The sequence below is a fragment of the Astatotilapia calliptera genome, chromosome 22 (genome assembly GCF_964374335.1).
Source record: "Astatotilapia calliptera chromosome 22, fAstCal68.1, whole genome shotgun sequence".
Lineage (NCBI taxonomy): Eukaryota > Metazoa > Chordata > Actinopteri > Cichliformes > Cichlidae > Astatotilapia > Astatotilapia calliptera.
In genome coordinates this window covers 7,080,781-7,096,497 of record NC_137442.1, presented here as the reverse complement: position 1 = coordinate 7,096,497, position 15,717 = coordinate 7,080,781, and the positions used below count along the sequence as shown (strand labels likewise).

The 15,717-nt window shown below is 42.0% G+C and overlaps 1 long non-coding RNA gene across 1 annotated transcript; it reads left to right on the top strand.

The window, feature by feature from the left end:
* Positions 1-13,051: 13,051 nt before the first annotated feature.
* LOC145423738 (uncharacterized) lies at positions 13,052-13,460 on the top strand. Its single transcript, XR_013904775.1, has 2 exons — positions 13,052-13,191; positions 13,285-13,460. It is a non-coding gene; the product is annotated as an uncharacterized LOC145423738 (long non-coding RNA).
* Positions 13,461-15,717: the final 2,257 nt, after the last annotated feature.

Below are 15,717 nucleotides of genomic sequence, written 5' to 3'. Positions count from 1 at the left end.
GCATTTCTGTAAAAGCCACAGCATGCCACCTTGGATGAGAATATGCATTCTTAACATTTTGCTGTCACAGTTTAGCTGTTTTCATTTCCACTGACACATCAGCTCCTAAGACCACAATACTACTACCAAAGTACTACAAGGATCCGGAAAAAAGGACAGAGGGGGGATATAAAATATACCAAATGTTTCTTGAATTGTTAGCACAAGTGTATATGTGTATGTATCTAGTCGAGTTTATATGCAGTAGTGCTCACTTGTTTTCTTTCATTTTATTACTTAACTGTATTTCATGTAAGTCATTGATATTAAATATTGATTTTACAGAGGGGTGGTAAGAGTTTGGTTTGAGATTTTCCTGTTAATATTTGGATATTTTTCTTGCATTAACAATTTTTTGATTAGAAAAGCAGAATAAAATGTGCAAATTAGCTTCATTTATAGTTTGTTATACTCCTTCCCTCTAATACAAATATTTCATTTCTAACTCTGAGTGTAAGTGCATAATTTAATAATAAGTGTTTCTGCTCACAAATGTCCACGAGCACAGACATGCACGCAAAAACTGCGTGACTCCTCGCTGGCTGTAACTCACCGCGCGTGTTCACCTGGAACGTCCTCTAAGAAGACGTGTGACCATTCTGATAGCCGTCTGTGTCTGCAGGTGAATGAGTGAAGCTACATAAACAGTTAAATTAGCATAGCTTACCAGCCGTAAACCCGACAACAACACAGTGGGTGAGGGTCGGAGGGGGGGTCGCTTGACATTCTAACTTTAAAGGAAGGATTTTAACAGTATTTGCTGTGGGTTAAAGCAGTGGACCAGCAGGCTACATGTTTGAATCCAAACAAGTTTCACTCAATCCCAACAACTGAGGATCGCCATTGTATAGCGGTCGCTAGGGTAACGTCACGTCGCCGTCATATCGGATGTGGGCGGGGCTTAGCGCTAGAATCCCTTTGATCCTTTCATGTCTTGTGTGACATCACCTTGGTAAAAGTCTATAAATAGAACCATTTGCACAGGGTTAGTCACAAGGTAAGTTTAGTAAGAGGGAGTAAGAGGCATTAATGTCTGAGACACAAACTCAGCAACTTACACAAAATTCAGAATCAAGTCCAGATTGTAAAAAAGTTATATCATTTGAAAATATGAATTCTGCCATTGAAACAACCGATGCGATTCAAAGCTGCGCCACTGAAGACGACTCTGAATGTAGTGTCGTCCCTGGCGTAAACATTTTACGGAGCGACGAGGGGAAATCGAAGCACTGTGTGTGCTACCCTCAGTCATGCAACCAGCAACAGAATCCGGGGGATCCAGAGTCAGTTGATCTCCAGGAACCTCCGGTGTCAGAAGAACAGCTGCTCGTTAAAGAGCTAATAAATGCTGTTATTACACGTGCCTCCAAAGAGGCAAAGGTGTCGCCATCGGAAATGATTCAGCAGCGCCTCTTCACAGCTCTGTGGGCACAAGTTGAGCAAAAGCCTCTCAAAATCACACACAGGGGGATTAAAAAACTTGAAAAGGTGATTTTTAAAGACATAACAAAGCGGCTGGACATTAGCCCTGATCTCGTGATCATTGCGCTAGCCGTAGGTCAGCCGTACCTAGAGGTGATCATTTCCATATTTGAAGATCACCTCTTCCGTAAAAGCCTGCTGGCAAGGTTCTTCTCGTGGTGCGTTAGAGCCGAGGATGACGAGGACGAACAAACTAAAGCCATGTCTGAAACACGTTTAGAAGAATTTAGAAGTAATATATTTCGGATACTGGAGAAAAAATCATCATCTGGCATTAGTGTCAGCGATTATGATGATGATGAAGAAGAACATGTGAGCGCACTCATTGATGCTGTGCTCACACGAGCTGCAAATAAATCGCACTACAGACCTTCTAAAAAACTCCACAGGTATCTGTTAAAACACGTGTTGTCTGACAACAGGATCAAAGATCTGCATATACATGAAAAAAAACTGAAAGATCTGGACAGGGCCATTTACCAAGAGCTACGTCAGAAAACATTCTGTAAAGAAAAACATTTACTGATGTTACTGAACGACAAGGACCCAGTGTTGAGAAAACTGACGGTCGATATCATTAAAAATCACCTGATCGACACTATGCAGAATCCAGCCCTGTGTGATGCTGAAGAGGCTGAAAATTACAGGTTATCTGTAGAAGCCTGCATCAAGAAGGTGGTGACACGTGTCAATAAAAATGCCAGTTCACCTTCCTCTACTGAAAAAGTTGATGCCATCACCCAACGGCTGTTCATAAAACTCTGGCCTAGACTTAAAAAGATCAAAGTTGATAATGTGATGTTCATCAGTGATATGGTTTACAGCTCTTTAATACAGAAATGGAAAGAGCCAGATGTCATACTGACATTCATGGAATTAGACCATGAATATGCAGATGATATAATTATAAAGGTTTTCAAGGAGCATGCCATCACTGTATTGGAAAGTGAACATTTCATGACAAGCTTCTTTCTCTGTGCGGGTCATGCTGTATGGATCGCAGGCAGAAAATACTTGGTTACTGTTATGTAAGATCCTAAAAGTAGATTCTGTTCATCTGGACGTAGCATTTTCAGTTTCAATTTATTTAACATCTAATCGAGTCATTTTAAAAACCCTTGACCGGTCGAGGCAGATGGCCGTTCCTCACTGAGCCTGGTTCTGCCGGAGTTTTCTCCCTGTTAAAAGGAAGTTTTTACTCCCCACCGTCGCCCAGTGCTTGCTCAGAGGGAATTGTCAAATTATTGGGGTTTTGTTTTGTGCCATCTAATACACAACTTATCGTATTGGGCACTCTAAATGTATTTTTAATCAATAAAAAGATCCAAAAAAGATTATATTGTGAATTCTGCGTGTTTTCATTGTCACACAAATGTATACATTTTCAGCTTAGACTGAACGTGTTTGTTTGTCATTCCTTTCAAATCAAAGATTTTAGTAGCAATTATTGTATTAAAACATTGCACAGGCGTTTTACTCTGATTACACAAACCTTATGTAGGAGTAGGTCACAGATAAGAGGTACTAATTTGTAAATTTGACCTCTGACCTCACAGAGATCAAATGTGACAGGATATTTGTGCTGTAATTTTCAGACTGTAAGGATTATTTGTATGTAAACTATAATTTCATATTAAGAATCCACATCAACACATTCTCACTCTCAAAGTGTAAAATGTTACACTATAGGTGACAAATCGTCAGTATGTTACGCTTTTGGCCACCCAACATGTCCCTGTGTTACTTGTTCGGAAAAATGAGGAAACATGAGAACCATTTCGAATCAATCTACACGTGTATGTTTATTTTACTGTAATTGCTTTGGAAAACACTATCTAACACGATTAGGTTATGATACGGGTTAGGATTAAGGTTAGGGTTATGGCTGGAATACACAGCTGGAACGTGTATTACACCGGGAGCGTCATTCTATTGGATGTCATCCACAATCCGGCGTGTATCAAATAGATGCGGAAGGTTACCTTTCACGTGTCTATGGGACACCTCGGAGCGCGACTAATGGTCGGTATGTTACACGTCGGGAATGAGAACGGGCTGTCCACATATATTGGTATGTCATCTACTAAATTTTGCCAATACAAACAATGGCAGTAATGAATTAATTCATCAATATAATAATTAATATATATAAATATAAAAACACATTTACAAAAAAAAATTATTCACTGTCTACTTTAGCAGAAGGTTTCTAGCTGAAGATAGTTTAACCAGCTGTTTTGCCAACACCTTCATTTTTATCATTTAGCATCATTTTAGAATATAATACATTACTGTAGATCAGGGGTCCCCAATCCCAGTCCGCGAGGGCCGGTGTCCCTGCAGGTTTCAGATCTCACCCTGGGTCAACACACCTGAATCACATGATTAGTTTGTTACCAGGCCTCTGGAGAACTTCAAGACGTGTTGAGAAGGTAATTTATCCATTTAAATCAGCTGTGGTGGATCAAGGACACATCTAAAACCTGCAGGAAACCAGCCCTCGCGGACTGGGATTGGGGACCCCTGCTGTAGCTCAAACAGCATATGAAGCATTTAAATTCAGACCAACCTTGTAACCGTATAACACCGATGGGGAACAATGTGTTCTGCAGAATACTCTTGATACTTTAAGAGCAATTTGCCAATAATACAGATTCATGTGTAGTAAGGTGGTTTCATTGCTACTTTTATTAAAGGAGTGCTTCTAAAAATTGAGGTGGTCATCTCCGCTTGCATTTCTGTAAAAGCCACAGCATGCCACCTTGGATGAGAATATGCATTCTTAACATTTTGCTGTCACAGTTTAGCTGTTTTCATTTCCACTGACACATCAGCTCCTAAGACCACAATACTACTACCAAAGTACTACAAGGATCCGGAAAAAAGGACAGAGGGGGGATATAAAATATACCAAATGTTTCTTGAATTGTTAGCACAAGTGTATATGTGTATGTATCTAGTCGAGTTTATATGCAGTAGTGCTCACTTGTTTTCTTTCATTTTATTACTTAACTGTATTTCATGTAAGTCATTGATATTAAATATTGATTTTACAGAGGGGTGGTAAGAGTTTGGTTTGAGATTTTCCTGTTAATATTTGGATATTTTTCTTGCATTAACAATTTTTTGATTAGAAAAGCAGAATAAAATGTGCAAATTAGCTTCATTTATAGTTTGTTATACTCCTTCCCTCTAATACAAATATTTCATTTCTAACTCTGAGTGTAAGTGCATAATTTAATAATAAGTGTTTCTGCTCACAAATGTCCACGAGCACAGACATGCACGCAAAAACTGCGTGACTCCTCGCTGGCTGTAACTCACCGCGCGTGTTCACCTGGAACGTCCTCTAAGAAGACGTGTGACCATTCTGATAGCCGTCTGTGTCTGCAGGTGAATGAGTGAAGCTACATAAACAGTTAAATTAGCATAGCTTACCAGCCGTAAACCCGACAACAACACAGTGGGTGAGGGTCGGAGGGGGGGTCGCTTGACATTCTAACTTTAAAGGAAGGATTTTAACAGTATTTGCTGTGGGTTAAAGCAGTGGACCAGCAGGCTACATGTTTGAATCCAAACAAGTTTCACTCAATCCCAACAACTGAGGATCGCCATTGTATAGCGGTCGCTAGGGTAACGTCACGTCGCCGTCATATCGGATGTGGGCGGGGCTTAGCGCTAGAATCCCTTTGATCCTTTCATGTCTTGTGTGACATCACCTTGGTAAAAGTCTATAAATAGAACCATTTGCACAGGGTTAGTCACAAGGTAAGTTTAGTAAGAGGGAGTAAGAGGCATTAATGTCTGAGACACAAACTCAGCAACTTACACAAAATTCAGAATCAAGTCCAGATTGTAAAAAAGTTATATCATTTGAAAATATGAATTCTGCCATTGAAACAACCGATGCGATTCAAAGCTGCGCCACTGAAGACGACTCTGAATGTAGTGTCGTCCCTGGCGTAAACATTTTACGGAGCGACGAGGGGAAATCGAAGCACTGTGTGTGCTACCCTCAGTCATGCAACCAGCAACAGAATCCGGGGGATCCAGAGTCAGTTGATCTCCAGGAACCTCCGGTGTCAGAAGAACAGCTGCTCGTTAAAGAGCTAATAAATGCTGTTATTACACGTGCCTCCAAAGAGGCAAAGGTGTCGCCATCGGAAATGATTCAGCAGCGCCTCTTCACAGCTCTGTGGGCACAAGTTGAGCAAAAGCCTCTCAAAATCACACACAGGGGGATTAAAAAACTTGAAAAGGTGATTTTTAAAGACATAACAAAGCGGCTGGACATTAGCCCTGATCTCGTGATCATTGCGCTAGCCGTAGGTCAGCCGTACCTAGAGGTGATCATTTCCATATTTGAAGATCACCTCTTCCGTAAAAGCCTGCTGGCAAGGTTCTTCTCGTGGTGCGTTAGAGCCGAGGATGACGAGGACGAACAAACTAAAGCCATGTCTGAAACACGTTTAGAAGAATTTAGAAGTAATATATTTCGGATACTGGAGAAAAAATCATCATCTGGCATTAGTGTCAGCGATTATGATGATGATGAAGAAGAACATGTGAGCGCACTCATTGATGCTGTGCTCACACGAGCTGCAAATAAATCGCACTACAGACCTTCTAAAAAACTCCACAGGTATCTGTTAAAACACGTGTTGTCTGACAACAGGATCAAAGATCTGCATATACATGAAAAAAAACTGAAAGATCTGGACAGGGCCATTTACCAAGAGCTACGTCAGAAAACATTCTGTAAAGAAAAACATTTACTGATGTTACTGAACGACGAGGACCCAGTGTTGAGAAAACTGACGGTCGATATCATTAAAAATCACCTGATCGACACTATGCAGAATCCAGCCCTGTGTGATGCTGAAGAGGCTGAAAATTACAGGTTATCTGTAGAAGCCTGCATCAAGAAGGTGGTGACACGTGTCAATAAAAATGCCAGTTCACCTTCCTCTACTGAAAAAGTTGATGCCATCACCCAACGGCTGTTCATAAAACTCTGGCCTAGACTTAAAAAGATCAAAGTTGATAATGTGATGTTCATCAGTGATATGGTTTACAGCTCTTTAATACAGAAATGGAAAGAGCCAGATGTCATACTGACATTCATGGAATTAGACCATGAATATGCAGATGATATAATTATAAAGGTTTTCAAGGAGCATGCCATCACTGTATTGGAAAGTGAACATTTCATGACAAGCTTCTTTCTCTGTGCGGGTCATGCTGTATGGATCGCAGGCAGAAAATACTTGGTTACTGTTATGTAAGATCCTAAAAGTAGATTCTGTTCATCTGGACGTAGCATTTTCAGTTTCAATTTATTTAACATCTAATCGAGTCATTTTAAAAACCCTTGACCGGTCGAGGCAGATGGCCGTTCCTCACTGAGCCTGGTTCTGCCGGAGTTTTCTCCCTGTTAAAAGGAAGTTTTTACTCCCCACCGTCGCCCAGTGCTTGCTCAGAGGGAATTGTCAAATTATTGGGGTTTTGTTTTGTGCCATCTAATACACAACTTATCGTATTGGGCACTCTAAATGTATTTTTAATCAATAAAAAGATCCAAAAAAGATTATATTGTGAATTCTGCGTGTTTTCATTGTCACACAAATGTATACATTTTCAGCTTAGACTGAACGTGTTTGTTTGTCATTCCTTTCAAATCAAAGATTTTAGTAGCAATTATTGTATTAAAACATTGCACAGGCGTTTTACTCTGATTACACAAACCTTATGTAGGAGTAGGTCACAGATAAGAGGTACTAATTTGTAAATTTGACCTCTGACCTCACAGAGATCAAATGTGACAGGATATTTGTGCTGTAATTTTCAGACTGTAAGGATTATTTGTATGTAAACTATAATTTCATATTAAGAATCCACATCAACACATTCTCACTCTCAAAGTGTAAAATGTTACACTATAGGTGACAAATCGTCAGTATGTTACGCTTTTGGCCACCCAACATGTCCCTGTGTTACTTGTTCGGAAAAATGAGGAAACATGAGAACCATTTCGAATCAATCTACACGTGTATGTTTATTTTACTGTAATTGCTTTGGAAAACACTATCTAACACGATTAGGTTATGATACGGGTTAGGATTAAGGTTAGGGTTATGGCTGGAATACACAGCTGGAACGTGTATTACACCGGGAGCGTCATTCTATTGGATGTCATCCACAATCCGGCGCGTATCAAATAGATGCGGAAGGTTACCTTTCACGTGTCTATGGGACACCTCGGAGCGCGACTAATGGTCGGTATGTTACACGTCGGGAATGAGAACGGGCTGTCCACATATATTGGTATGTCATCTACTAAATTTTGCCAATACAAACAATGGCAGTAATGAATTAATTCATCAATATAATAATTAATATATATAAATATAAAAACACATTTACAAAAAAAAATTATTCACTGTCTACTTTAGCAGAAGGTTTCTAGCTGAAGATAGTTTAACCAGCTGTTTTGCCAACACCTTCATTTTTATCATTTAGCATCATTTTAGAATATAATACATTACTGTAGATCAGGGGTCCCCAATCCCAGTCCGCGAGGGCCGGTGTCCCTGCAGGTTTCAGATCTCACCCTGGGTCAACACACCTGAATCACATGATTAGTTTGTTACCAGGCCTCTGGAGAACTTCAAGACGTGTTGAGAAGGTAATTTATCCATTTAAATCAGCTGTGGTGGATCAAGGACACATCTAAAACCTGCAGGAAACCAGCCCTCGCGGACTGGGATTGGGGACCCCTGCTGTAGCTCAAACAGCATATGAAGCATTTAAATTCAGACCAACCTTATAACCGTATAACACCGATGGGGAACAATGTGTTCTGCAGAATACTCTTGATACTTTAAGAGCAATTTGCCAATAATACAGATTCATGTGTAGTAAGGTGGTTTCATTGCTACTTTTATTAAAGGAGTGCTTCTAAAAATTGAGGTGGTCATCTCCGCTTGCATTTCTGTAAAAGCCACAGCATGCCACCTTGGATGAGAATATGCATTCTTAACATTTTGCTGTCACAGTTTAGCTGTTTTCATTTCCACTGACACATCAGCTCCTAAGACCACAATACTACTACCAAAGTACTACAAGGATCCGGAAAAAAGGACAGAGGGGGGATATAAAATATACCAAATGTTTCTTGAATTGTTAGCACAAGTGTATATGTGTATGTATCTAGTCGAGTTTATATGCAGTAGTGCTCACTTGTTTTCTTTCATTTTATTACTTAACTGTATTTCATGTAAGTCATTGATATTAAATATTGATTTTACAGAGGGGTGGTAAGAGTTTGGTTTGAGATTTTCCTGTTAATATTTGGATATTTTTCTTGCATTAACAATTTTTTGATTAGAAAAGCAGAATAAAATGTGCAAATTAGCTTCATTTATAGTTTGTTATACTCCTTCCCTCTAATACAAATATTTCATTTCTAACTCTGAGTGTAAGTGCATAATTTAATAATAAGTGTTTCTGCTCACAAATGTCCACGAGCACAGACATGCACGCAAAAACTGCGTGACTCCTCGCTGGCTGTAACTCACCGCGCGTGTTCACCTGGAACGTCCTCTAAGAAGACGTGTGACCATTCTGATAGCCGTCTGTGTCTGCAGGTGAATGAGTGAAGCTACATAAACAGTTAAATTAGCATAGCTTACCAGCCGTAAACCCGACAACAACACAGTGGGTGAGGGTCGGAGGGGGGGTCGCTTGACATTCTAACTTTAAAGGAAGGATTTTAACAGTATTAGTGTAACACACTTAGAGACAGTGTGCGCACCGCGGATGACGTCAGTGCGCACACTGTGTCTGAGGAGGATGTGCGGAAGTGCTTCAGGAAGGTGAACGCACGCAAAGCTACTGGTCCGGACGGGATTCCCGGCCGCGTCCTCAAGTCATGCGCGGCTCAGCTGGCTGGAGTGTTCACGCACATCTTCAACCTTTCCCTCTCTCTGTCTGTAGTCCCAGCCTGCTTCAAAATGGCCACCATCGTCCCTGTACCCAAATCCTCCACCATCTCCTCATTGAACGACTGGCGACCTGTAGCCCTGACCCCCATCGTAAGCAAATGCTTCGAGAAGCTGGTCAGGGACTTCATCTGCTCTGCACTACCCGACTCACTGGACCCTCTACAGTTTGCATACCGCCACAACAGGTCCACTGATGATGCCATAGCCCTGACACTACACACTGCCCTGTCACACCTGGAGAAGAGAGACACGTATGTGAGGATGCTGTTTGTAGATTACAGCTCAGCATTCAATACCATCGTTCCCTCGAAGCTGGACAGGAAACTGCAGGATCTAGGACTGAGCAGCTCCCTCTGCAGCTGGATCCTTAGCTTCCTGTCTGACAGACGCCAGGTGGTCAGACTGGGCAGCATCACCTCATCCCCCATCACACTGAACACTGGTGCTCCACAGGGGTGTGTACTGAGCCCTCTCCTGTACTCACTCTACACCTACGACTGCACAGCCACTAACAGCTCCAACATCATTGTGAAGTTTGTGGACGACACTACAGTGGTGGGTCTTATCACCAACGGTGATGAGACGGCTTACAGGGAGGAGGTCAGCGCCCTGACCCACTGGTGTCAAGACAACCATCTCACCCTCAACGTCGCAAAGACAAAGGAGTTGATAGTGGACTTCCGGAGGTGCAGAGAAGTACACACCCCCATCACCATCAACGGCGCTGCTGTGGAGAGAGTGAGCAGCTTCCGGTTCCTTGGTGTACATCTGGCTGAGGATCTTACGTGGTCAGTACACACAAACAAAACAGTGAAGAAGGCGCAGCAGCGCCTCTTCTTTCTCAGGAGACTGAAAAGATTCGGCATGAGCCCCCGCATCCTCAGGACCTTCTATCACTGTGCCATTGAGAGCATCCTCACTGGATGCATCACCACCTGGTATGGCAACAGCACCGCCTACAACTGCAAAGCTCTCCAGCGAGTAGTGCGGTGCTCTGAACGGATAATTGGAGGTGAGCTTCCCTCCCTCCAAGACATCTACAGGAAGCGCTGCCTGAGGAAAGCGGGGAGGATCATCAAGGACTCCAGTCACCCCAGCCATAAACTGTTCAGACTGCTTCCATCAGGAAGGAGGTTCTGCAGCATCCGGTCCCGTACCAGCAGACTGAGAGACAGCTTTTTCCATCAGGCCATCAGACTGCTGAACACGTCATAGACACCTCAGCTTCACTACTGGAACTTCAACATTATGCACTCCACACTGTATATAAATGCCACTTGTTTTGCACATATTCAACTCTGTATATTTTATATATTTTATTATTATTATTATTATTATTATTATTATTATTATTATTTTACTATTTAATTTGTAAAAATGTGTATACACACACACACACACACACACACACACACACACACGTAGGAAAATATTTAGTATACACATCCAGAAATGCATACACTATTATATATTGTACATATATTTATTAGTGTCAGGTTGGCCATTCTTGTATTTTGCTCGTTTGTGTTGTTGTGTTTGCACATCTCTGTTGCTTGTGGGGCTCGCACACAAGAATTTCACTCGCATGTGCTGTGCCAGTGTGCCTGCACATGTGATGTGACAATAAAAGTGATTTGATTTGATTTGATGATCATTTCCATATTTGAAGATCACCTCTTCCCTAAAAAAAAGAAATCTACTGCCAAGGTTCTTCTCGTGGTGCGTTAGAGCCGAGGATGATGAAGACGCAGAAGCTAAAGCAATTTCTGAAACACGTTTAGAAGAATTTAAAAGTAATATATTTCCAATACTGGAGAAAAAAATCATCATCTGGCATTAGTGTCAGCGCACTCATTCACTGTAAAAAATCAAACTTGCTTACAGTCATTTCTTTCACAATTCAACAATAAAAGCTGAGTTGCCCCATAAACTCAAATACATTAAGGGCTTCAACTAATCCTTTAACGTTTTGGAGCAAAAGTTGGTCTCAGATGAACTTTATTGCTGGCAAAATGAATGAATTCAAGTTTTACATGAGTTGAAGCTGTTGGCGCCTTTCTGTGCCTGAGCACGCATGCGCATGTCATATTTTTGGATACTACGGGGTCTACGATGCACTTTTGCAAGGACTGAAAGCCACCTGGCCGTCTGCCTTAATGCGAACACGAGGCTTTTTACGCCAGGAGCTGGATGCAGCTAAGGTGTTCATCTCAACTTTCTGAAGGCAAGTACTGTTTCTTTTAATGTGCATTTATATGTGTTTACTACCTCATTTAAGATCCCCCCTAGACTGTTTTACTCAATCGTGCTGCTTGAATGCCCTCGTGAGCAACTTTAATGTTTTCCATCATGAAATAGTGCTTTAAAGTTTTCGTATAAAAATCGCCATGTCACAAAATAATGTAAATCCGACAAGCATCCCTTCCAAACAGGCGCGCTCATGTCTGACAAGCCTCCACGACACCCCCTACGTGTATTTCATGTAGGGGGTGTTCGCCATACCACCGAACGAAAGAAACCCGACAAAATAAGCTAGCTCGCTCATGGCAAACCCCCCACCGCTTTTTAAAATAAATAAATAATTTCGGGGGCCCCCGCTGCCATGTTGTTTAATTTGTTCAAATCATATTTAGCCAAAAAAATGTGGTTTAGTTTCTGTGTGAACGGGGTGGTGGAGTCCTCCACCGAGAACACTCACGTTAACTTTATCGAGTGGGGGAAAAAAAGTTAGCTTGTTTATATTATGCTAACATAGCTGTGTCGCTAGCGGTCACGTAGCACATCATTATATACCAGCTAGCCCAACTTCAGTAACCCTACAAACGTCACTGCTGTTTAGTTTCCTGTCTTCATTTATGCTGGAAGTGATAACAGCTGTAGGGTTTAATTTGTTTCCAAAACCCCGCAGTCAGGACATGCTATATTGTATTTAGATAGAAGCTAGCGAGCTAACTCCCTGCTAACTTCTAACTCCGTTAAATGTCATAAATTTCGTTTTCATGGGTGCCTGGATGTTAAACTCAATTGTTACACCTGGTAGAACAGAACGCTGATCATTTTATTAAAGATGAAAGACTTTAGACAGTTTTTCAACTCTCAGTAATGCCATAGTGATCGTTTGACATGTGAACCTGCAGCGGAGTTTAGGTCCAGACACGGCTAGTGACGTCAGACTGAACAACCGGATTGAACGAGGAGGACCCAGAATCCAGCCCTGTGTGAAGCTGAAGAGGCTGAAAATTACAGGTTATCTGTGGAAGCCTGCATCAAGAAGGTGGTGACACTTGTCATTAAAAATGCCAGTTCACCTTCCTCTACGGAAAAAGTTGATGCCATCACCCAACGGCTGTTCATAAAACTCTGGCCTAGACTTAAAAAGATCAAAGTTGATAATGTGATATTCATCAGTGATTGTCAGGGTCCCTGAGCAGTTATGAATTATATTATTATTATTATTATTATTATTGTATGTATATTTGGTGTTGCTGTCCTTCTCCCTGTTTGCGTGTGTGTGTATATGTGTTTCAGTGGGTGCCTTCAGGCCTGGTGGGTGTGGCCCTGCTGATGGTCTGGCCACACCCAAAGCCACACACCTGCTGCTGGTCAGGCCTCGTCGGGGGTGCTACTTAGGAGAGTCTTGGAGCTCCCACCGACGTGGGATCATTGCGTGAGTCTCCACGTTAGTCATCCATTTGAACTGAGTTAGTGTATGTATGCCCGCGGTTATGTGTCCTGACGGCTGCGTCTATTGTGTCCCCAGGAGAAGTGTGGAGCGCCAGACAGCAGCCAGCACGAGGAGTGCTGAGACACGGGAGCGGAGAGCACTGAGACACGGACTGGTCACGGAGAGACACGACACGGGAGTCAGGGGAAACCACGGGGATTTATTGTTGTTATTTCCACACACTGTAAATAAACGTACTGCTTGTACATAGAGCACCGCGCCTGGGTCCTCCTTCCCCACACCCCCCACGGTTTGCCATGCCAAACCGTGACAGTGATATGGTTTACAGCTCTTTAATACAGAAATGGAACAGAAATTATTCACTGTCTACTTTAGCAGAAGGTTTTTAGCTGAAGATAGTTTAACCAGCTGTTTTGCCAACACCTTCATTTTTATCATTTAGCATCATTTTAGAATATAATACATTACTGTAGATCAGGGGTCCCCAATCCCAGTCCGCGAGGGCCGGTGTCCCTGCAGGTTTCAGATCTCACCCTGGGTCAACACACCTGAATCACATGATTAGTTTGTTACCAGGCCTCTGGAGAACTTCAAGACGTGTTGAGAAGGTAATTTATCCATTTAAATCAGCTGTGGTGGATCAAGGACACATCTAAAACCTGCAGGAAACCAGCCCTCGCGGACTGGGATTGGGGACCCCTGCTGTAGCTCAAACAGCATATGAAGCATTTAAATTCAGACCAACCTTGTAACCGTATAACACCGATGGGGAACAATGTGTTCTGCAGAATACTCTTGATACTTTAAGAGCAATTTGCCAATAATACAGATTCATGTGTAGTAAGGTGGTTTCATTGCTACTTTTATTAAAGGAGTGCTGTCACAGTTTAGCTGTTTTCATTTCCACTGACACATCAGCTCCTAAGACCACAATACTACTACCAAAGTACTACAAGGATCCGGAAAAAAGGACAGAGGGGGGATATAAAATATACCAAATGTTTCTTGAATTGTTAGCACAAGTGTATATGTGTATGTATCTAGTCGAGTTTATATGCAGTAGTGCTCACTTGTTTTCTTTCATTTTATTACTTAACTGTATTTCATGTAAGTCATTGATATTAAATATTGATTTTACAGAGGGGTGGTAAGAGTTTGGTTTGAGATTTTCCTGTTAATATTTGGATATTTTTCTTGCATTAACAATTTTTTGATTAGAAAAGCAGAATAAAATGTGCAAATTAGCTTCATTTATAGTTTGTTATACTCCTTCCCTCTAATACAAATATTTCATTTCTAACTCTGAGTGTAAGTGCATAATTTAATAATAAGTGTTTCTGCTCACAAATGTCCACGAGCACAGACATGCACGCAAAAACTGCGTGACTCCTCGCTGGCTGTAACTCACCGCGCGTGTTCACCTGGAACGTCCTCTAAGAAGACGTGTGACCATTCTGATAGCCGTCTGTGTCTGCAGGTGAATGAGTGAAGCTACATAAACAGTTAAATTAGCATAGCTTACCAGCCGTAAACCCGACAACAACACAGTGGGTGAGGGTCGGAGGGGGGGTCGCTTGACATTCTAACTTTAAAGGAAGGATTTTAACAGTATTTGCTGTGGGTTAAAGCAGTGGACCAGCAGGCTACATGTTTGAATCCAAACAAGTTTCACTCAATCCCAACAACTGAGGATCGCCATTGTATAGCGGTCGCTAGGGTAACGTCACGTCGCCGTCATATCGGATGTGGGCGGGGCTTAGCGCTAGAATCCCTTTGATCCTTTCATGTCTTGTGTGACATCACCTTGGTAAAAGTCTATAAATAGAACCATTTGCACAGGGTTAGTCACAAGGTAAGTTTAGTAAGAGGGAGTAAGAGGCATTAATGTCTGAGACACAAACTCAGCAACTTACACAAAATTCAGAATCAAGTCCAGATTGTAAAAAAGTTATATCATTTGAAAATATGAATTCTGCCATTGAAACAACCGATGCGATTCAAAGCTGCGCCACTGAAGACGACTCTGAATGTAGTGTCGTCCCTGGCGTAAACATTTTACGGAGCGACGAGGGGAAATCGAAGCACTGTGTGTGCTACCCTCAGTCATGCAACCAGCAACAGAATCCGGGGGATCCAGAGTCAGTTGATCTCCAGGAACCTCCGGTGTCAGAAGAACAGCTGCTCGTTAAAGAGCTAATAAATGCTGTTATTACACGTGCCTCCAAAGAGGCAAAGGTGTCGCCATCGGAAATGATTCAGCAGCGCCTCTTCACAGCTCTGTGGGCACAAGTTGAGCAAAAGCCTCTCAAAATCACACACAGGGGGATTAAAAAACTTGAAAAGGTGATTTTTAAAGACATAACAAAGCGGCTGGACATTAGCCCTGATCTCGTGATCATTGCGCTAGCCGTAGGTCAGCCGTACCTAGAGGTGATCATTTCCATATTTGAAGATCACCTCTTCCGTAAAAGCCTGCTGGCAAGGTTCTTCTCGTGGTGCGTTAGAGCC